The following is a 23,360-nucleotide window of genomic DNA, read 5'->3' on the forward strand; positions in this document are numbered from 1 at the left end:
TGATAATTGGGCCGATAAATATGAGACAAACTTGTCGTCGTGGCCGTGAATCTTCTCGCTGCCTCATGTCGGGCGAGTCAAGTTCGAGTGAATGATGCTCGGGCTGAAAAGTGTGTATCAAACACAGCGTGGAGGCTGAAAGGGAATAAATAGAGACGGAGCCTTTCTGACACACACACACACACACACACACACACACACACACAGACACACACACACCAGCAGATTTACCGTGGTGAGGTCGGCTGGAGGAGAATGTGTGTTGCTCTATGGGAGTGTGTGATGTATTGCGTTTGGCTGGCACCCAGTCCAGACAGCAGCGAGCGCTCTGCAGCCGGCCAGACGACCGTTAACTTACGGCCCACCTGAGACCCCGAGCTCGTAAATTAGAGCCGTTTAACGGAGCAGAGCCACCTTTCAAACAGAAGCTGACAGAATCAGCACCAGGCTGCGGACTCTCCCTCTGTCTTCATCTTTCTTTATCTTTCTGTCTTGTTTTCTTGCTTTCTTTCTTCTTTCCTTCCTTCTTTTCGTTTTTTTGACTTTCTTTCTTTCTTTCAGTCTTTCTTTCTTGTTTTCTTTCTTTCTGTCTTTGTCTTTCTTTCTTTTATTTTTTTCTTTCAATCTTTCTTTCTTTCTGTCTTTGTCTTTCTTTCTTTCTTTCTTTTATTTTCTTCTTTCCCTCTTTCCCTCTTTCTTTCTTTCTTTCTTTCTTTCTGTCTTTCTGTCTTTGTCTTTCTATCTTTCTGTCTTTGTCTTTCTTTCTTTCTTTCGTTTATTTTCTTCCTTCATTCTTTCTTTCTTGCTTCTTACTTTCGTTCTTTCTTTCTCCCTTCTTTTTTCTGTTTTCTTTCTTCCTTCCGTCTTTTTTTCTGTTTTTCTTTCTTTCTTTCTTCCTGTATCTTTTTCAATCTATTGTTTTCTTCTTTCCTTCTTTCTTTCTTTCTGTTTTTTGACTTTCTTTCTATCTTTCTATTTCTTCTTTCTTTTTTTCTTTCCTTCTTTCTTTCTTTCTTTCTTTCTTTCTTTCTTTCTTTCTTTCTGTTTTTTGACTTTCTTTCTATCTTTCTTTTTCTTCTTTCTTTTTTTTCTGTCTTTCTTTCTTTCTGTCTTTGTCTTTCTCTCTTTCTGTCTTTGTCTTTCTTTCTTTCTTTCTTTTCTTCTTTCATTCTTTCTTTCTTGCTTCTTGCTTTCGTTCTTTCTTTCTCCCTTAATTTTTCTGTTTTCTTCCTTCCTTCTTTCTTTCTTTCTTTCTTTCTTTCTTCCTGTCTTTCTTTCAATCTATTATTTTCTTCTTTCGTTCTTCTTTTTTGCTTCTTGTTTTCCGTTTTTCTTCAATTCTTAAATTTACTTGCTTGATTTGTTTGTTTGTTTCTTTCCTTTTTCTTCCTGTCTTTCTTTCAATCTATTATTTTCTTCTTTTGTTCTTCTTTTTTGCTTCTTGGTTTCCGTTTTTCTTCAATTCTTAAATTTACTTGCTTGCTTTGTTTCTTTATTTCTTTCTTTCTTTTTTCCTGTCTTTCTGTCAATCTATTATTTTCTTCTTTTGTTCTTCTTTGTTCTTCTTGGTTTCAGTTTTTCTTCAATTCTTAAATTTACTTGCTTGCTTTGTTTCTTTCTTTGTTTCTGTCTTTCTCTTTCTTGAAAGTTCCAACTTTTGTTTAGGTCTTCCTCATTTTATCTTCTTTCTTCTTTTGTTGCCATATTGTGTCTACCAGTCATTTACATAAAATATATATGTATACTTGTGTAATATTTGTTTTTTCTTATCACTTTTATTTTCTATTCCCCTCACATCCACAGTCACATCCACAGTCACAGTCACAGTCTGAGCATGTGCTGGTGCAGCAGAAAACCTTTGCTGGATGGAAACGTTGACAAGGTGATGATGATTCCATACTTCCTCAACAAATTTTTACTACCCTTTAATTTTTTCCTAATTTTCTTCCCAGAAGCAGCAGAGAGAGAGAGAGAGAAATATGTTGTCACTACTCAGTCACAGTGATTTACGATGCTTCCTGGTTTTACTGCTGCAGTGAGGTAACAAATCTCAGGTCGATCTTTTCCCAGTTTTGGGCTCCGTTGACTCACCGTGTGCAGGTTAATGTTGACTGAAGCTGTTTTTACATATTGTAAGCTCCTGCAAAGTGTGAATGGCGAATGCAGTGCTGCCTGATCGTGTTGTGGCGACCAATTAATGACCCTTTATTGCATGTTCTTGTGGACATATTGAAACTTTAACAAATTTGCACATCTAGAATATGAAAAGTGAGCTGGGAGGAAACTTTGTGGACTCAGGTACACTGACAGAATTGTCTGTTGTAGGTTGTAGACGGGTCATTTTCATTGTTTGAGTGGAAACAATTTAGGGGTCATTTCTGAAAAATCGGATATAATTTCATTTTTTTTTTATTCAAAAATGTGCAAATCCTGTAAAACAATTAACAATTAAGTTGTTTTCTTGTACTTCTTGTAGTTCAATGTGTTCGATGTCTATCTGAAGGGTCGGTCCATCTGTGAAAGATTTATCCGTTCGACCTGACAGACGGATGATGCCGACAGCTACGACGCCGTCAGCAGCAGCCGGAGCCACGCAGCAGATGATCCTGATGAAAAACGCAGAGGGTTTCTGTCCTAACCCGCTGATTTATTGTCGCGTTGACGCCAGCAGGGTGAGATGACCGATCTCACTTCCAAAGTAATTTCATGTTTCAAGACCCTTCCAGAAACAATAGCTGTATCTCAGCTCACGACTTTGTGAGTCAGTCGATGGGTTTCCATTTATGTGATTCTTAAAAGTTCATGGACCTGAAAATAGGTCTCTCTTTGCACCTCTGCTGCAGGAACACACTCGCTGTGGTTTGTGGGTTCGTTCAGGGATGTTGTAAAGCTGATTTATCTGAAATGAGCTATAAATTTAATGTTGGGATCGCTGCAGCATGTGTGTGTAGTTTTTTTTTTTTTCATGTCTCACAGTTTTGATGGATATTCTCAGAGTTGAATCAACGTGTTTTAAATGTAGCAGTAGATATAATTATAAAGTTAGAAAATATATATATGCATTATTCTTTAATTATATTTCATATACTGGTGTGGTGCTGCCCTCTCATGGCTGTGAGTGGTGGTTTGATTAGAGCCACAAACCAACAACACTGTTGTCCTTAGAAAGTGGTTACAAGGTGCTTACAGTACATGCTTAAAATGAAAATACTTTAAAAACAGATGATGTAATCGGTTGTGTTAGTGGCTGAAATGTTCCTCTTGACCATAAACTGCTCTGCCTGTCATGGTTCTGTCATTTCAGCTTCATTTCATTTCTGTTTTCTGGACTGTTGTGGTGTCTTTGGCTGTTTCTCCCTCCTGTGTTCTTGTGTCTCCTCACCAGCCTGATTGTCTCCTTCACATCTGTCTAATCAGCCCAGCTCTCTTCATTCCCCTCCCCTGTGTTTCTGCACGTCATCCCTCGTTAGTTTAGTCAGTATTTATATCCAGTCTTTAGTTCAGTCTTTGTCGAGCTATCTGTTGTGTTTTCCTGCTTTGCTCCTTTTGTTGCTGTTATACGGAAATTTACTTCATCCACTGATCTTCCTGTCCGCCATCTCTGCTCCAGTGTGACATTTGCTGTGTTTCCATGAAGCATTTTGAAGAATCTTATTGGAACTTTATGGAAAAACCTTTAATTTGCAAGAAAGTTTGTACGCTTGCTTGAGGTAGTTTTAATTTTTTTGTGAGTCAGAGTCAATGCGCACAATGTTTGATGGACTCAGATTTGCTGAACAAACTCTGATGTAGTGAACATTGAGCTCACATGACTGATCATCACCTGTCATCATAATCACTACATTTCTCATCATGTAACATGAACACTTACAACTTGCTCTATGGAAAGTAATTCCTGAAGACCTCTCTCCATTTCGTCTTGTGGTTTGTTTGCCTCACCACCGCGTAGCCTGCACCACGTCATCCTCTGAAGACATACGCTTTATGTAGCCGAGTTCATTCACTGAAAAACTTTCAAAAGTTTGTTTAAAATGTGCTTGAAATTTTGTGTTTATATGGTCAATGACATCTTTATTTCCACCCCGAAGACTAAGAGACGTCTTTCATTTGTTAGATTTAGAGCTCTGACTCCCCCCAGTGTCTTTCTCGCTTTATTTAAGAAAAAAAAAACTTTTGGGAGATTAAGCACAATTTCTACAATATTCTGGATACTAATTGTGTCCTTGCAGGGCGACACTGCAGGTGAAAACTTTTATTTAAAGGTTTTGTTCAATTTTAAGAATTTGGCCCAAGTCTGTAACATGTTGTCTTTCAGACTAGTGGAGATAAAGTGTTTTAAATGCACATTCAAGTGTTTATTTCAGTTCAGATTTATGTTCTGTTCTCGCTGATGTTATGTCCATGTTATGTTCGATTTTTATAGCTGTATTTTTTGCATAATTGTGCAAAACTGAACTGTTTTAACATAAGTTAAGCCATTGTGGTATCTATTACTTGATTTTTTTTATTTTTCATTTTCCTGTGAATTACTTCCCCAAGAAAAGAAAACATGAACGAGAACATTTGGACTCGTCACAGCTGGTTCATACATCAATCAGATGGATGAGGTTCAAAAAGCTCAAGAAGATGTTGGCTGTGTCTCAATTTAGGGTCTGCATCCTCTGAAGGACCCGGCCTTTGCGGTCTTCGAAGGCAAGTCCTTCAGAGAGACCTTCGAAGGCCGTGTCAGCCACCGTTATTGTCATTTTCTCTCATTCTTTCTTCTTTATTGGGTTCGCAAAGAATCTTGGGATATGTGAAGCCGCGAAGGATCGTAGCGGTGCATCCTCCAAAACCAGGGAAAAGAAGGAGCATCTGGAGGAGCCTTCACATTGGGACAGCCTTCAAATGCTCCTCTGAAGGATGCAGACCCTGAATTGAGACACAGCAACTGCTTTGTTTTTAGAGGTCAAAGGTCAAAATCCATATTTGTTGAACCACCGTGTGTGCACCAGAATCATCCAGCAGGGGGCGCCACAACACAGGAAGAGGATCCCCTGCGAGGCTCTTGTCTAAATGTGCAGTGATGACTTAAACATGTCCACGCTCCTGACGGTGTGGACAGCACGTCTGAGGCTTCTCAAATATGCCTCAAAACCCCAAATTACAGCGGTGTGAATGTTCCAGGGAAACTCTCCACCACATACATTTCATTTTAAGTGCACATTGACATTCTCATTATATAACTTGATGGCTCTGCTGGACCGCTGCCTTCCCTCCACAGCTCAATGAAACTGCATCTCTGCAGCCTGAGCACTCAGAGGAGGACGGCTGAATTTTTTATACGCTGTATGTAATATGCAAAGGGATTTGAATAGTCCTCTTCATATCGCATGTCCTTCGCTGAATGTTAAGTCTCGTCATCTCTTTTGTAAGGCAGTGCACCAGCTCAGCCGCGTCTCGACACCAGCGGCCGCATTCCCTTCATTTATTCCCGTGAATCCCTCTGAATGAACTCACTCTGCTTGAGATAAACCTACACTTGAGTCCCCATCGCGCCGAGCGGCGACACATAAATGACGCTGCCGAGGTTGAAAGCCGCCTTTCAAACAAGCTTCGAGTACGAGAATGCGAGTCCTCTTTCCTTCCCGGCGGCTCGTTATAAGTTCATAAACGCACTCGGGCGATGGAAATATGCGGATAACAGTTTCCATAACTAACACCAGCGTTTCCACCGCCGCTCGCTCCAATATAATTTAATAGCCGTTGTGGTAATTGAGCCAGTCTGTTAGGTGTTATGTGTTAATGTGTCTTAATTACAGAATTGACTCTCAGGGCCTTCTTTGTACGGCTGGAGTGTGGCCTGGTATTAAGAAAAAAAAAAAAGGGAAAAAACCCAGAAACATTAAAAGGATAACCCACAAATTTGATTAAATTTATATTAATGATTTCATAATTCAGAGCAGATTGGATTAGTATTCTGCTCCGGACCCCTTTTAGCGTGGAAAACAAATGGATTTTGGAGTTAATGTTTTCATAATGAACTGACATTCTCCCCCCCCCCCCCCCCCCCCCCCCCCCCCACTCGCTCTCACGCGGGCTCGATCCAGTCGGTAATATCTTCCAGACAGGCTAAAGTGTGGAACAGATTTATGCCCGCGAAAGGCTGATAAAATCCTTATCTGTGATTAAAATTCACTCCTCTCTCATCGTTAATATGCTTATTAGATTTTTTCTTCCCCCCCCCTCCTCCCTCCCCCTTTTTTTTTTTATTCGATGGAGAGATTATTACAGTTTGTGTGTAATGGTGGCGTTGTGGCTCGTTTCGCTGAAGCATCGCTCGTATCTCCTGCGCCATCTGCTCCCGAAGACTCCGGCCGGCGTGGAAGTTTTTTAAAACTCGAGGCTGAAACTTTTTTTAGCGCCGCTTTTTCCCCCCCCGTGTCTCTGAGGGAGAGGAGGGAGACGAGACGTTCCTGACCTTTTTATGAGAAACATTTCATTGACCTATAAAGAAGTGAAAGATTTTCTCCCTGCAAACCTATGACAATCATTTTGACCGGGGCCGCTCAGCTCTGACCTTTTTCAACCTTTCTTTGCTGAAGTGTGAGTCGGAGACCAGTTGGCCTGGCGGTTGCTGGGAGCGACTGCACCTTAGCCCAAAGGTTACACATTCAATCCCTGCAAACAGCCGTTCACGCTGATTCCTGTAGACTTTTTCATCGTATGGACGGAGTGTTTCGACATCGCCGACATGTTTTCTGAAGCCTGCCGTTTGGTTTTCGACGCCTGCTGCCATTTTTCTGTCAGTTGCCGAAGCGACAACATCCGACTTTTGGTGTTTCGGGGCTTGTGTTGTTGGCGAAACACCAAAAGTCGGATGTTGTCGCCTCGGCAACTGACAGAAAATGGCAGCAGGCGTCGAAAACCAAACGGCAGGCTTAAACCTGTGTTTAAGCCTTCAAGCTCCTATCAGCACCTCGCCATGTTTTCTCAGGAACCTGATTGACGTCTCACTCCACTTCCTGTTGTGCTTTGGGGAGGCGCAACCAACGACCTCATCATTATTATTTGTTGATTGTACAGTTAGAGTAGGAACATCAGCATCACAGACTGTAGGTGCAGGACTGTCAGGGAACAGCATGGACGCACATCATTTTTAAGATCTCTTTTGATTGATGGATTGATTTATTTTGGATTTGAAGACAGAAAACATAAACCAAAGGATAACATGTTAAAGTGATAACACTTATTTCCAACAAGGTCCTCGTTGTCAGCACGTAAGACACAGAAAACAAGAACACTGACATTCTATCAGACAAAATCCATAAAAGAAAAAACAAATTTCTAAAAGTTATGAGAAAACATAAAATACATATCTAGTAAAAATATAAATAGGGCAAGCGTAGACATGACTCATCATGCATTCGCCACCTTGATTGGCCTTAACCTGATTTCTAAAAGACTGTCGACAATTTAAAAGTTGTTCATGTTACGTCACATTCTGAGATCGACACTTCTCCACTGGCAGGACGGCGGCGAGCGGAACAAGCTACTGCTAACATGAGTTGTTCAAAAACCTTCTTTTTAGTAAACTCTGTGCACACAAACAATGTTCTCAATGCTCGTGTTCATGTGTAGAGACCCTGCTGATACTACCAGCAAAGTTTCATGTTGTATCGAGACTTCTTAGTGTTTTAAAAATAGAGATTTTGATGCTATCGTAAAAGTGTCCGTAGCACTCCCACTGAAAATGAGTTTGACCCGAAAACAAAAATACGGTAAATCTTAAAAGTGCCTCTTTCATCGTAATTATGCTTTTACATGAAGGTTTGACTCATATACATTCACAAAAAACGCCTCAGTTCCTTCACTCTGAGATGTACTGGCAGCAATCTTTTATTTAACTTTCAAAATATATATATCTGAACAACACATCCTCTCTCCCATCACGTCACAAAGTGCACTTCAATCATCGGTCTTAAGCGTCAAACTATGACTGTATGAACGACTCCACGATCAAGCAAGAAATACATAACATGCAACTTGCTGACAGCTTACACTTTCTGACATGACTTGTGGACTATTATAAACGTTTGGTCATGTTTCGGCAACTAAACTACTTGGTTAGGTTTTGGAAAAGGTTAAAATAAATATTTTTAGTCATGTAACTTATATAACGTAAGTCATGTAAGTCACGTATGTAACATCATTTTATGAAACACAAGTTACGCTACGTCACGTTAGCCTTAGCAACCCACATGAAGGCCGGTTGCACCAACGACCCACAAGTGGCCCCGACGTCTCTGAAACTCTGTAAGGAAACTCCCACACAGAGTTTAAAACCCTGCAACTCTCCAGTTACTTAGAACTGAAGAAGCCTCTTGCATGCGAGGTGAAACAGCACCTTGACATGACTAAACAGTTATTTTAACCCAAAGTATCATCTTCACGTAAACCCAACCAATGTATTGTTATTTGTAGTGATTTATGCATGTTAACTTACTTATTTAACATATTAAACTTACAAATAAACAAGTTCTGACTGCTGGTCACACTCGGAACACAAACCCTGGTCTTTGGGGGGGAAGCTTTAAGATGTGACACTACTGCGGCTCACTGACCAGGCTGCTGTGCATGTAAGTAACATGCATCTTGATTCATGAGATAATTAATCTGATATTACATTTTTATTTAAGATATCCAACGTATGTTTAATGTTTCGATGTATGACTTTGTTTTTACTTCATGCACCTTTCTCTTTGTGTTAATCCATTTGCTTTGTGTCTGACCTGATGAAGAGAGAAACTATGTCACTATTAAACTTTTCTGACAAGGAGTAAGTGCTCAGGCATTACCTCTTTTAATTATGTCTGATTACCGCATATTATTCTGTGCGTAGCTCCGGCTACCTTCACCACATTTGATCAGAGACAAACTGAAAACCACCTGTGTGGGTGTGCGAGGCTTTAAGTACCTCCTTAAATCCTCCTCCAGGACAAAACAAGTGAAATTATCAACCAAACCTAAAATCCAGATACTCATTTTTTCCTTCATCTTTCTGTTGATGAAGTCTGAGCTTCTCTCGCGAAGAACTCGGCTCGTCTTAGCGCACGCCGAACAATCAATGAACATGAAAAGCACTGCAGCAGATCATTTCTACATTTACACAGCGACTAGAAACAGAATGTCCAGATTAAAAAAAAGAAAATCTGCCAGTTAATCAAACATTACTTATACAGCAGCTTCAGTTCAAAAGCCTGTCGAGCTAACTGACAAAGCCAATAAAAATATACAAGATAAATATAAGCAGTAAAACAATGGGAGACTAATGAGCACAAAACAGAAAAATACAATATGTCGAGGTGGAACGATAAAATAAAAACAATAAAAATAGATAGAGGACGATAAAAAAACATTTTAAAGGCCATAAATGTAAAAAAAAAAAAAAAAAAAAAACCTCCACGAAGAAGCCGAACAGACATTTAATGGCGTGAGAATGTCGCAGTTATACTTTTATTTTCTCCAGTCGAGCTGCTTGTGGAGTTTTTTAACACGCCCGCATGATCGATGGTATATAAAAGAAAAAGCATTAAACGTGAACCGTCTATTTAATTACCGTGCCGAAAAAAAAAAAACAGAAGTTGTCAGAGTTTTGTGAAGTTTCTAGTTTCTCTGACATGTTTTTAATTTGCTGGCTTTCCAATCCAGTGTGCCAGCGACGTCTCCGGCTGTTAATGTGTGATATAACAACCTGATGTCACTGTGGGATCTTTATAAAGAAATCAGAGCCCATGTGAGCTGCTTAATCTATATATCTGATTATGAAACCGTGTGGTATTTGGTGTATAGGCTCTATTTGAACAGCCCGGGGTGAACGACTCAGTTTTGGGGGGGGAAGCATGACAATCTCACACGACCGCCCGCCCGCCTCCCCATCATGCATTGCACACGCTGCAGTCCTGTCAGTCAGCATATTAAACGCACACAGACCCTCTGCACTGCTGCAGCTCCCTCCTTCTCACTGCATGCTGATTTTCATTTCAGCCCTCGCAGCGGGTGCCGAGGAACAGCCTCCCAGACTTAATGCCGGGCTCATTTCCCAGGTCAAGACTTTATTGATTGATATAGAGTACAATTACATAACCCGCTATGCATATCCCCCCACCAGTTATTAGTATAATTTCCTTTATTACGCCCTCTGTGAACTCTGAGGGAGCGCCGCGGGCCCGCGAGCCGGGTACCGTCTCTTTTCTTCTGACTGCCGAGTATTGAAGTCCTGACCCGTGATTTCCAAGTGTCACAGCTGCCAGAGTCGTTTAACTGTGACAATTACATGACATGAAATGACAGCATGTTTCTGCCTTTTTCCATTTCTCAGGTCCCAGCCGCCGCTCTCGTCGCTCTCGGCCCTGCGAGGTAAAATAAGCTCCGTAATGAGAGGTAATAATATCAGATCAATATGTTCTGTACCTAATGTTCCTGTGCCGAGAAAGAAAAAAATATCAGCGCTTCCTCTTTCTTTTTCTTTTTCTTTTCTTTTCTTGTGCAAACAAGGGAAAATATCTGCTGGCAGAGGAGTGAGATAACTTTAGTTTTTTCATTATGATTTATCTCAGATGTGCATTTTTTTTTCTTCCAATAAGTCACCAGATCTTTAGCTCAAAACTGAGCTGCACAGGAGGTTAATGGAAAAAGATCTCCCCATCTATCAGGGCTAAACCCAGCGCTCCCGGTTTGAGACTTAAAGAAGAGCATCCCGTCTCGTCGGGGATCCCGGCTGCTGTGAATCATAGCGACACTTCAGCTCAGCAGTTCATCCAGTCTCGCCTTGTTTCTCTGTCTGATGCTGTAGGTACGTCCCCAGCGTCACTCCTTTAGCGAGTGCAGTTGTTATAACGAGCGACAGAAGTCTGTGTCGGGGCGTGGTCAGGGCGGTTGGATGGGTCATAAACTGGACTTTCCCTCTGGAGTTTCAGGTTTTGCATCCTGCCTGTGAGCACGAGTCAAAAGGGATTCGTTTTGAAATCATGTTACACAACCGAGGTAACTTTGTACTTGCAGTATGCGATCTGAGTCACGTAACTTACATAACTTGTGTTAATTACGAGATGGAACAAAGTTGTTTTAAGTTTGATCTATTACTAAACCTCGCCAAGAAGTTCTGGTGCTGGAACCGAACCGAACCACCACAGTTTGACAATGTTATAACAGTCCGGCAATCGTAATAAGCGAACTATTGCATGTTATTATTGCTGACATTTTAATTTGAAGCTTTCCTCCTAAATTGACATGATAATATAAAACTTGCATTTGCATCCTTTAAAAAGACTTATACTTCACAGCCGTTTATTGAAAAAGCTTCCTCACAGTGTCATTTTTGGGGGCTTTGCACAATAAATCCATCATGATAACTTCAGATATTGAATGTCCTCTGTACATATTTTATCCACTTTTCGATTATAAACAGCCGACCATATTTCATTTAACCAGTCAGAGAGTTTGTCGTTGACTTGTCCGCCGACCTGATCGCCCAGGTCGTCCTGATAAAGTCACACAAACTACGACTGCGAGGCTCTAACACGACGATTCACTAAAGATGTGTCTGCGTGTCTTTGTATTCCCTCTCAGGGTCTCTACAGCCGCTTCCTACTTTTCTCCGACTGTGAATTAAGTCTGTTCAGAACAAGAGCCGCTGGAGGAAGGAGCGCTCTTTGTAGTTTCATGCGTTAAATGTAACAGCACGACGTGAGCGGTGATACATTTCAGCGGTTGGCACGTATTTTTTTTTTATTATTTCTTTTTTTTTTAAGCTTTTGCCACTGCGGATGATTCAAACGACCGGCTTTGATGCAATCCTTTGAAACAGATGTGGTATAAAAAAAATAAATATTTAAAGGAGCGGAAAAGCCAAAAGAGAGAGCGCGAGATGGAAATTTGCTCAAAGACAAAAAAAGTAAGCTTCTGTTAAGATGTTTGAATTCACACGGCGGAGCAATGTCCCCGGGGAGAAAAGTCATCAGACCACAATACAGAAGTCCGAAGTGCTCAGCTGGAGTTCAGCTTCACAGGTGCAGCTCTGAAAGTTGGACATTTCTGCCTGAGTTTGCAGAGATCACAGGTGCTGAAGTTTTTAAAAAGCCGCCGCCGCACTTCAACTTCCTCCTGAGCTCAAAGGCAAACGGCCTGGCGTATTTCAGCAGACTGCGATTTATTCATCATAACTCCCGAAAGTGTTTCAGTGACAAATTTTCTCATTCCACCGGTAGATATTTCTTTTTCACTTGCAGTAAAGAGTGATGAGAGAAATCAGACTCGACCGTAGATCAAGAGATTAACGAGGAGGAGGAGGAGGAGGAGGAGGAGGGAGGAGGAGGAGGGGGCCCTCGGGTCGGCCGGCTCCTCCGTCGCGTACGCGGCTTGTTGTGGAACGTAGATCAAACTTCACTGCGAAGCTTGTCTGTCTGAAAGTAACCATCACTATGTAAACACCGCTTGTCATCAGGACGGATGGGTTTGGGCACGGAGCCGCTGGCCTGTGAGGTCTGTGTTATTGTGGTGAATGGATGGGAACACTCACACACTCGAAAAAAAAATAAAAAAAAACACACACATACACACACACACACACACACACGCCCGTATGACTCACCCAGTGTCTCTGTTTAGTTACTCGGCTTTCGGCCGTACAGGGAGTGCTCTCGTAAGACGGACACGCCCAGCCGCACGTGGGGAAACACGTGGATTTGTAGACGGGGTTCATCTGAGGATTCGCTCGGGTTGCAACAGGAGGCTTAATTTTAGATCCAAGTGTCGGCATGACAACTATGGAGACACGCAAAACAAAAAAAACTGAAGACTGATTACTTATGCCTGCTTATGCACACTCGTACATGCGCACACGCTGCGTGTCCCTCAAGAGCGTTCTCCTTAATAGAGTGGAAAAGTCGTCAGGACAGCATTTGGAGCGAGACAGGACTGAAACACAGACTCATGAAATGTGAAACACATATTTGTTTTGATTAACTTTTGCACACAACCTCGTGGACAGAATGTGTTGTTCCTCGACTGCAGTTCCCACTTCCCCTCCCGCTTTATTGCATTTTTTTACAGTAACACATTTGCACTAACTTCATGCACAACTCAACCTACATCACTGCCACTTTGCACCTCACGTACACACTGTAATTATCTTATTTAGTGTATTTAGTCTGTTTTATTCTATCTGAATTGTTTTGTGTCTGTGTACAACTACTGCACGTGCTTTTAATTGCGCTCGGGGGGAAAAATATAATATTTTGAATTGAATTGAACTGAGCTCAAGTTTCCAAAATGCCACAAAAAATAACTCGGCGACACGACGGTCGTTGCTCATTACAGCATTTAAGCGACACGTTTTTGCAGAGGGCCTTCGTCATGGCGTTCAACAAGAATGGATGAGACAACGATCTGGGGCCAGACAGCTGAACCTTTGTTGACTTGATGAGTTCTCTTGTTGGACGGACCCGCCCAAACGCACGTGGAGGATCCGGTAGATCTCTAGATGGGTTCATCCCAGGATTCTCCCAGCTGCAACAGGAGGCACCATTTAAATCTGGCATGGCAAGACATGCAGACGTGCTGCTCATGAAAGCATTTTAAAGGGCTTTCAAGGTAAAACAAATGAACTTACAACTGATATCTCCCACTCTTTTAAATCTCAAAATGTACATTATATGTTATATTATCCCTGTGGACATAATGTGTTGTCACTGCTTCACCAGCCAACCAGGTGCCCAAGTTACCGAAGTTACCACATGTGTAAAAAAATGACTGTGTAACGCGGAGGGTTTACTGGTTAGAGTCTGCTGTTTACAGTAGTTAACCGACATGTTTCAGCACACGGCCTCCATCAAAGTGCTCCACAGAACACATGAAAGATCAGCAGAAAACAGAAAGATGAATCCCGGCGGCCGACAGGAGCTGTCATCGGACGGACACGCCCAGGCGCACGTGGAGCAACACACGGTTTTTACGGATGAGTTCATCGCAGGATTTTTATCCAAGTTGCAACAGGAGGCGTAATTTTAGACCGAGCGTGGCAAGACGTGCAAAAGTGCCGCTGAAAGAAATGTTTTAAAGGGTATCAAAGGTCATAATGTCATCTTAGACTGATATCTGCACATTTTAAATGTCAAAGCGTTCACGCAGCGTTTCCCTCGAGAGTATTGTTCTTGTTGGGAGTACAAAATGTCTCAGGACCGTGACGGGACTGACGGACAGACTAATGAGACGTGACACACACATTTGTTTTGATAACCTTTCGTACACTTGCACAGAACATGTTGTCACGACTTCACCAGTACACTACGAGCTCCACATACCAACGTCAGCACTCCGAACCTTAGTTGCACTTTGAACATCATTTCTGTTCTATTGATTCTTTTATTTTCTTACTTGAGATATCTGGCTCACTTTGGGCAGCTCAGCTTTTCCAGGATGTTTGACCTCCAGCACAGAAAATACAAAAAAATTAAAGCACAGAAATAGTAAAAAGAAAAGTCTGAGAATAAAGATCACCTCTGACTTTTTGAGTCCATGTCTGACCTCGACGAAACACCCATGTGATTCATTATCAACGGAGCACCTGTGTGTTTTGTTTCAGTTTCGCACGGTCAGTCATTCAATACAGCAGCAGTCAAGTTGCATCATGGGAAGTGTTTGATCCAGTCAAGTCAAGTCAAGAGTCAAGAGATCTTTATTGTCCCCGGAGGGCAATTTGCGGTGCAGCCAGCAGCAAAAACAACAGTAAAAAAATACACAATAGTGACACAAACGATGACGTGAAGCTAATAATTAAAAGTGCTTCACAAAGGCTGTAAAACTGCAACTGCATCCATCTCTTTTTAAACGTTCTCCAACTTTATTGAAGAAGTTTAATACTCGGCGGCTGCAGCATCACTTTATGTTTTGTGATCGCGCAACTTCTCGAAAATAATCCAACAGGAATCCTCTCGAGCCGAAAATAAGAAAATTGATCGTTCGGTTTACCTAAAAACCAGAAAATGAACAATTTGGGCACATTCAGAGAGAGTCAATTAAAATGTGATTGTTCTCCTGGTGCATTGGTCGAAACTCAAACACCACACACACTTTCCATCTCTCTCTCTCTCTCTCTCCTTCTTTCTCTTTCATCGTCACACACACACACACACACAGGAAACCTCTGGCAGACATGCCTATTCATGTAGGGGGGCGTCGTTATTAACAGAGCACATTAATAACAATACCGCGGGGCTCCTATTGTCTCCCAAACATAATTATATTATCCATCATAGCTTCTCTGGCGCGCTGACACACATCGAAGCACGACTGGGGGAGTCTCGCCGGGGCTGCTCGTCCACCAGCATCACCATAGATAATGTTTAATTATGCTAATTCGATTGCAATCATTTTGAACAAAATGACAACATGCTTGAGCTAATGAATATTTATAAGACGGAGCTTAAGAAGTTAATTGCGCTTTATGAGTGTGCCCGGCTGGAGAAGTTATGTTTGGGACCTGGATGTGGAAGGGATGACTGGACTGTGGTGGAGGAGGGAGGGAGGGAGGGAGGGAGGCAGAGAGGAGGGGGGAGGATGGAAAACTGCTGCAACTGATGATCTATAACTGAGTCATCTGATGGTTCTCACAGACTGGAGGTGCGCTTGATTTTAACTCCGTTAATGCACTTGGCGGAGCCGGTAACAAGGGACTCTGAGGATTTATCTCAAACCCGAGCTGTTTTTATTTTTCCTTTTTCCCTCTGAAAGAGAGATTTTTACTGGAGTCATTACTCAGCTTCACGTTCGGTCTGTGGGAGGAAGAAGCTTTCTGTCGAATAATAATAATAAAAAAAACAGGATCCGGGTATGATAACACAATTAAATTTGGTGCGATGAATCATTTTAGAGTAGATCATCAAGAGTGGCCTCTTCCTCGGTACCACTTGATTAAAATCTCTAATTAATATGGAACCGCTCATTTATTTTTCAGCCACCGTTACGTTCATTTAGTCATCGATGCATCCGTTAACCTGTCAACTGTCGCTAGTAAAAAGCAGCAAATAAAACCTACCGTTGGATGTTTTGGTGTGACACATCTGTGTCTGAGATCCCGAAGGTGAGATTGTGAAGGCAGCTGTGGCTCAGGGGTAAAGCAGTGTCTTGTAATTGGAAGGTCGTTGGTTTGATTCCCCTGATTTGCATGTTAAAGTGTCCTTGGGCAAGATACTGAACCCCGATCTGCTGGTCGCTTTGGACAAAATGTAATTCCTGAAACTGAACATAAAGAAACGTATAGTTCCGACATGAACGTTTCATCACATCGGATCCGAAGTTACAACATATTTATTCTCGCCTGTCAATTTCTGTGTGAGTCAAGCAGGCTACTAAATGACCACAGCACCCCTAAATTCAATTAAATCGACTTTATCCGGGTGACAGCTCACAGAAGCGAGCGTGTGACTCCGAGCTTCCTGTTTAAAAACACTCATGAAACTGTATCTTTTTTTTTTTTTTTTTACGTCCAGTAAAGCCGCCCAGTTGGACAAATAAAAAGCTGCTGGAAAGCTTCGGAAGCAAACTGACAGTATAAATAGATCCCGTTTTGACTGGTTTTCCTCGCTCATAAAGGAGATTTTGGTTTTCCGGTTTGAGTCGGTGTATGTTAGAGGGCTGGCAGGATGAGTAAATGCTGCTCTACTCTGCAGATTTTAGGAGATTTGTCTTGAAATTGCAGACGGTTGCCCTTTGACTTCGCTTCTCTCTGGTCTCTGGAATATCCTCCCTCTTCCCTCTCTTTCTTCCTCACACTGCACATTAAAACGAACACACACACACACACTATATCTCTTTAGAGGTAAGTGCGGGGTTAAATTTCAGACGGATCATTTCTCACTGTCAGTAATGCACATAACCCGAGCACAGAGTCGGGGCTGATGGGTAACACGATTACTTATTATGCCTTTCCACGAGGGGGGAAATGAGATTAAAAGTTGCCCTTTTACATCTTGGGGAACAGCAGCCCTGTGTACGACGGGCCGTGTCAGGCGCTGGCAGCTCACTGCAGAGTGCAGCTCATAATCCATCTTGATCTCATTAGGACGCCACGGCTGATTTTTTTTTTTTTTTTTTTTACTGAAATGTTCCTTTAGATGCTGCCACAGGAATGCAGAGAGGCTTTTTTGGTTCAGACGATGCATCCGTACTTTCAGCTGACTAAGCGCGAAAAAGGTTTGAGCGCTGCGTGCGCCAGCGTTGGCTGGAGTTGGCAAGAAAGGCAGAGAGAGAGAGAAAAAAAAAAGTGTGTGTCTTCTCGTGTGGCTGTACTTAAGAGGACCGACGGTTGAGAAAAATGGGGATGCGTTTTAAATTGAGGGTGTTCTGGTGCAGGTGAAAGTTATTTAAGCGATTAGTTTGGGAGGAATCATGATGGTTGTGGTAGAAATGAGCACAGAGAAAGAAAGAAGAACGAGAAAGAGAGGCAAAAAACTTGGTTAAAGAGTGAGACTGAGGCCAAAACAAGGGGGGAGATACTGTACGGAGATATGACGACAGGTGGTGAGACGGCGATGAAGACAGACAGCCGTTTACACTCCTGGACCGAGCTCCAAGAAACTCCGCCAGGATCCAAACATGAGACCCTGAAACTCACCGAGTTGTTTTTCATTCACTCAGTTTCACTTCAACATACTGAGTTCCCATTCAAATGTCATGTCATCTGTGGTTGTTACATAATATCTGGCTGCGCTGCGTGACCACGTGTGTGTGTGTGTGTGTGTGTGTGTGTGTGTGTGTCTGCACACTGGGGGGCACCGTTCTACTGAAGAGGCTCGCCTGAACTCGTTGTTCCGGGGGGGTTTTTTCTGGAACCATTTAAGCGCTGGGATCTCCATTTGTTGCATTTTTTATAGTCACCAGAACAAAGTGTGATTAAATAAAGCCTCAAGGTTCTTTTTGCATTGATCCGCAAAAAAACTTGGACGTCAGTGTTTGCATCCTCTTGACCCAGCGTTTGAAAAACTGTAGTCGGGTTTGACCCCCGCGGTAATGAGCTTGGCAGGCGATCCTGCGCTTTGCATCCAGACATATTGAGGATATGCCAGGTTGAGTTTATATCTACATGCTTAAGAAGATTGTTTTGTTTTTTTAAAAGGAGTTTGTGGTTTCTGTTAAAAAGATTGCTTTGTCAGAACATGCTCATTCCTTCACATTCACACTGACACACAGTGGTATTTATTGACTGTATTATGAAAGAGTGAGCTGAGACAGTAACCCTTGACCCAAACTCGTCGACTCACAATGTGTATTTTTCACTGTAACTGCAGAAAAACATTACTGAACTTTCCTGAATATGAATGAATCACTTGCAGAGCCCGCTAAAGTAAACAGAACTGCATTTTTCTTTCATTTTCTTTGTATGTCTCTAAATAAAAGTCAGCTGTGTGCATCGGTTATGGTAAACTCAGTCTAAACTCACAGTGAAGTCACCTATAGGTTTGTGGACTTTGAGTTCAGTATGGACCTTAATCGGACGAGGATCCTCCCCCTCCCTGGGGACCATATCCTGATTGGACCTGACTGATAACCTGGGGATAATCACAATGTAGCTATGGTCTAAATCACACCCTGCTTCATTTTCTATTTCACTCTAAAAGGGTCCATAATTTACCAAATCAACATCCTGTTCTGTTTGAGAAGACTTCAAACCAACAACTGAGACCATAAGCTCACTCAGAAACTGTTTACTGAGGCGTTAAATCAAGTAAGAAGTAGGGTCATTTCCTCATAAGCTTACATGCAATCAAACTCCTTTTTGAAACCAGTGGAGGAGCCCCCTGTTGGTCATTAGAAAGAATGCAGGTTTTTATGCACTTCGACATTGGCTTCACTTTTCAGACCTAGAAGCTCCGTCTGTATTTTATAGACAGAGATCTAAGATAACTGAAAGGATGAAGTTTGAAACCACGTTCACTCAGTGCATTTAGATTATATTAGTTATATTACACAATATTGTCATATAATGATAATCTGTCTGTACAATTAAAGTCTTAGATTGCTTTGTTGTTGCAGACTAAGAAACCAAAGAAAAGCCTTGTGCTGTGAAGTGATCTTTGCCGTATGTGGCCTCTGTTGTAGGTTTTCTTTTTTTACATATCTAAAATCATTACAAAATTATCTGAAACCAAAGCCACAAACTGCCTCTTTGTCTAATAAGAATGTGTCCTAATACTTCCAGTAACATTTGAGAAAGGCTCCAGTGTTCTTCTGAGTTTTTTAGGAGGCGCCTTGGAACACAGCAGGGTTCAATGGTTGCTACTCGCCTTGAGGTCTGAAAAGTAAAAAAGCTTTTTGCCTTTTTGAGATTGTGGCTCAAGATCTGCGGTAGTGTTTGAAAGCAGCTCAAAATCCACCCGATAAGGTTGTTTTTTCTTTTCCAAGTTTATATTGTGCCTCTATTTCATGTTTAATATACTTTATATATGTAGTTTAATTGTTGGCATGGCTAAAATTGAGGATTGTTAAGACGTGTTGAGCCCAGAGGTGGAAGACTCGGGGCGAGGTCGCATCTCGATGAACAGCCTCATCATCCTTCTGTGGTTCCTTTAATAGAAAAGAAGAAACTAACTTGGATGCGAGCCTCAAACCGAACACATGGTCTTGGAGTGTGAAAAGGAGGCAGCAGTGCTAACAGCTGCCCTGTGCAGGCCTGCGTGGGCGACCGAATTAGTGCGGCACAGGTGGACAAATTAGCGAGAGAGTCGTGGTTTCAAACTAAGTTATCATGAACGACGAGTACAAACTCCTCGTTTCATCGTCTGATGGATGGTTCAGGGTTCCCCCAGCGTTTGAAGAATAGGTTAAAGGATTCATTCATTCTTTTCTTACTTTGACTAACACTGAAAATGAAATGTGTTGTAAAGCTTCACTGCTTTAGTTGATCTAAAAAGGATAAAGGTGATGTGCCGTCACCTGAAGTCATTAATACGTCTTCACTGCCAAAAGAGTCGAGCTAATGTGAACAAACACATCATGCATAAATGTCCTTGGGTGTTTTGTCGGCGTTCAAATGCATCAGAGTTTATGTATTTATCGATCTGCTATTGATTTTTAAGTGTAATTTCATGGTATTGTGTTATGACCATGAATCAGCCCTCGAGTCCAAGATTAGTTTTCCCAAAGGGGGGAGCAGATAAGGATCGTCTCACGAGCTCTCGACTTAAAAAAAAAAAAAAAAAACGGTCCGGAGTCGCAGCGCTGTGCTAATTTCCATTACATTATTTAAATCTCTTCAGAAAGCCCGTGTCAGTGTTTAACAATGGGGAGAGCCATTCTGTGTAGTCAGGTTCATTAACTACAGCGCCGTGTGTGTGTGTGAGTGCGAGGCGGAAACATTTATTGGTTTCTATAGCAACATCATCTCACCTCAGTACTTTACTGCGGCGTATCTCTATTCATCTTGCTCAAGGACCGACAGTCATCGATGTTGTCTCGCTGTGATGCAGGCGGCAGAGCCACTCGAGCACACGGAAATGTTTGTATCTCTTTTTGAAATTTTTTCTTTTTTCTTCGTCCAACGTTTTTTTTTCTGATCTCCTCACTTTAAATACCTCCGAGTTTTGCCACTTTTGAAAACTGCAGCACAGGTTGTTTTGGCTGACTCAGTGATTGACGGGATGTAAATCGCTCAAGTTAACAGATGGATGCTGGCGCTCGCTGAAAAACATTTTTTACATTTTAAGACGATCCATCAGAAAACTGTGCTGGAGCTTCATGGTGACTCGACAGCACACAAAAAAAAAAAAATCATGAATCATAGATTTCAACAACATCAAGCAGAGGTTGATAAATAGTTTCACACAGTGAATGTACATCAGAATATGTTATTTCATGCATACTTGGTTATGTTTCTGAAACTTTAAGGAGTATTAACTCTTCTTAGTGTTCAAGTTTTGTTGCAAACACCTTCATTTAAGGTTTTTTTTGATCAAGTTGATATTTCTGATGGTCAGCAAACCAGTTTTGGATTTATTAACATGTTTAAAATGAAGATGTATTTGAAGTATTTCTGGTATAATCCCACATTCACTTGTCCTTTTTCCACAATTTTGATGTTGTGCCTTTTCACGCTGGCCAGAAGTGTACAGTGGGTTTAATCAATATTTTAAAACAGCTCCCTGCCGCGGCTGAAATGGTGAACAAAACAGTGATTGGCGTTATAGATTTCAAGCTTTTGAATACCAGATGGGAACCATGGAGTCAGGTGATAATCCTTCTGGGTTCCTTATTTATAAGTGGCCTCTGTTTTCGTATATAATAACGTGATCGATCGTTTAAGCGCACAAACAACAGCAACTACAACTGCAACTCATTGCCAGCGGAAAATGGAAGAAATGGACTTCTACTTCGCAATTCATCCGCAGATCAAACAGTGTGGATGCTTCTTGCTGCCTTGAGGTGGCGCTGTTTGTTCTGGAACTGCAAATGGATAGTTCTGTCTACACGATGCTGACAAACCCGTTATCATCCCAGATGGTCAAATACAGATGTCATGTCGCTCCTTTTTAGCATCCGTATGAAAACCATCCTGCCAGAAAACCACAAATTTAGATTTCAGCAGATACTTACTGACATGGGGAGGCGAACCCCCCAGAGTCCTGGCTGTGACCCGCGAGTCGAGCCCAGTCTCCGTGCCTCTTGGGACCTCGTCGCACTCCATACCACGCTGGGTGTACCGGCTGCTTTGATCATCTCATATCCCCACAGGCGGGTTTTACATTAGAGTTAGCGCCCATACAGAAAAAAAGGATCTGTTGTGATTCTCTACGAGATGCTGATGGACGTGATAAAACTTTGGAATTTGACGCCCTGGGAAACGAGACCGGGCTGCACCGGCATCCGTCTTCCTTGTTAAATCCTACAATGGTGTTTGAAAAGTCAAGAAATCAATTCAGGTCAGTGGAAGACATGCTGTGTTTGCCGTGTTACAGAAACTTAAATATGATCAGTTTTGCTGGAGTTTCGCCTTCTGCTCTTTTTTATTCCGACGCTGTTGCAGGAGCTACTTCGAGTGATATAAATTCGACGAATCTGTCATCTCGCACCCCAGCGATTTTTTTTTTTTTCCCTCTGGTGTTTTGAGTGCATCTCTGGGTTTGAACTTTCTTCCTTAATACAGGGAAAATGGGGAACTAGAAGTGCTAGCTCAGCGCATCAGGCCTCCGTGCTCTTTATTGTTGGCAGGAGTAACATTATGGAACACTCCATGCAGCAGGGAGACACTTAAACTGCATGTAACTCAACTCCGCTCTGTTCCCCAAGGACATCATACCGCCTCCTGTTTCATATGAGCCGAAATTTCAAAAAAAAAAAAGAAATTCACTCGCTTCGCCTGCACGAATACGGTGTGCGTCTGTGAGCGTGTGAGTGTGTGCGCATCCTAATAATTCGTGTGATTGTGCCTGCGTACTTTTGAAGGTCGAGGCTGTTGAGGTGCTGTTTCACAAAAGTAGAAATCTGCAAAAATGCAGAAATATCTGGCTTCATTCTGTGGATACGATAAAGACTCAACCTGTGTCTGTACGGGACAATTGTAGACCGATGTGTTAAGTGCTTTAACAGCACGACACAATCAAGAACGCTTTAGAGAAAACAAAGTATGTTGTCTTTCATCTCTGTGAGTCTGTTTCTGTGTGAATGTTGCTTTTTTTTTTTCACAGTGTTGAACCAAGTAGTTCAAGTCAAGGTCCGAGAGGTCCTTTCATCCTGGAAATAAAGGCTTCTAATGTTGTTGTTTTTTACGCAATTTCTTTTATGCAATGATGCAGACCTGCTCTGTTCTATCGGTATTCACTCAGTGAGCTGCGCAGTCTGTGTTTAAACTCACAGATTCTAGATGACATGCTCGAACCCAACAAACAGCTAAAGTAACGCCACATTCAGTCGATTCTCATCACTAGAAAAGCCAAAAACTGGGTAATTTGTGTCATCGGGGAGCTGCCACGTTACTTAACTATACATTAGTCAAGAGCTGCTGAGCGTCAGCACACACTGAGAGGTTGTGTGTGTTTAAATTCAGGTCAACTCTGACTTCACTCAGCACCCACCAGAAACTTTGGTTCTCTGTTTTCTTTTCCCCTCTCCTCTCTGTAATGTTGTTTAATTTCCCCTCCAGTTCCAGTCAGCAGTCAACATGTAACATGTCACATCTTCAGACTGCTGCTGCAGGCACCGTGATAAGCAGGAGTGAAGAGCAAACACCTCCAGAACAAGCAAAATCCAATGCGACTCCGGGTGTTTATTCCTCCGGAGGGTCTGGTTCTGCATCTGACTGTCTCCTCCAGAGCTGACCTACTCTTAGT

Source organism: Sparus aurata, chromosome 21 (assembly GCF_900880675.1).
Source record: "Sparus aurata chromosome 21, fSpaAur1.1, whole genome shotgun sequence".
Taxonomy (NCBI): Eukaryota; Metazoa; Chordata; class Actinopteri; order Spariformes; family Sparidae; genus Sparus; species Sparus aurata.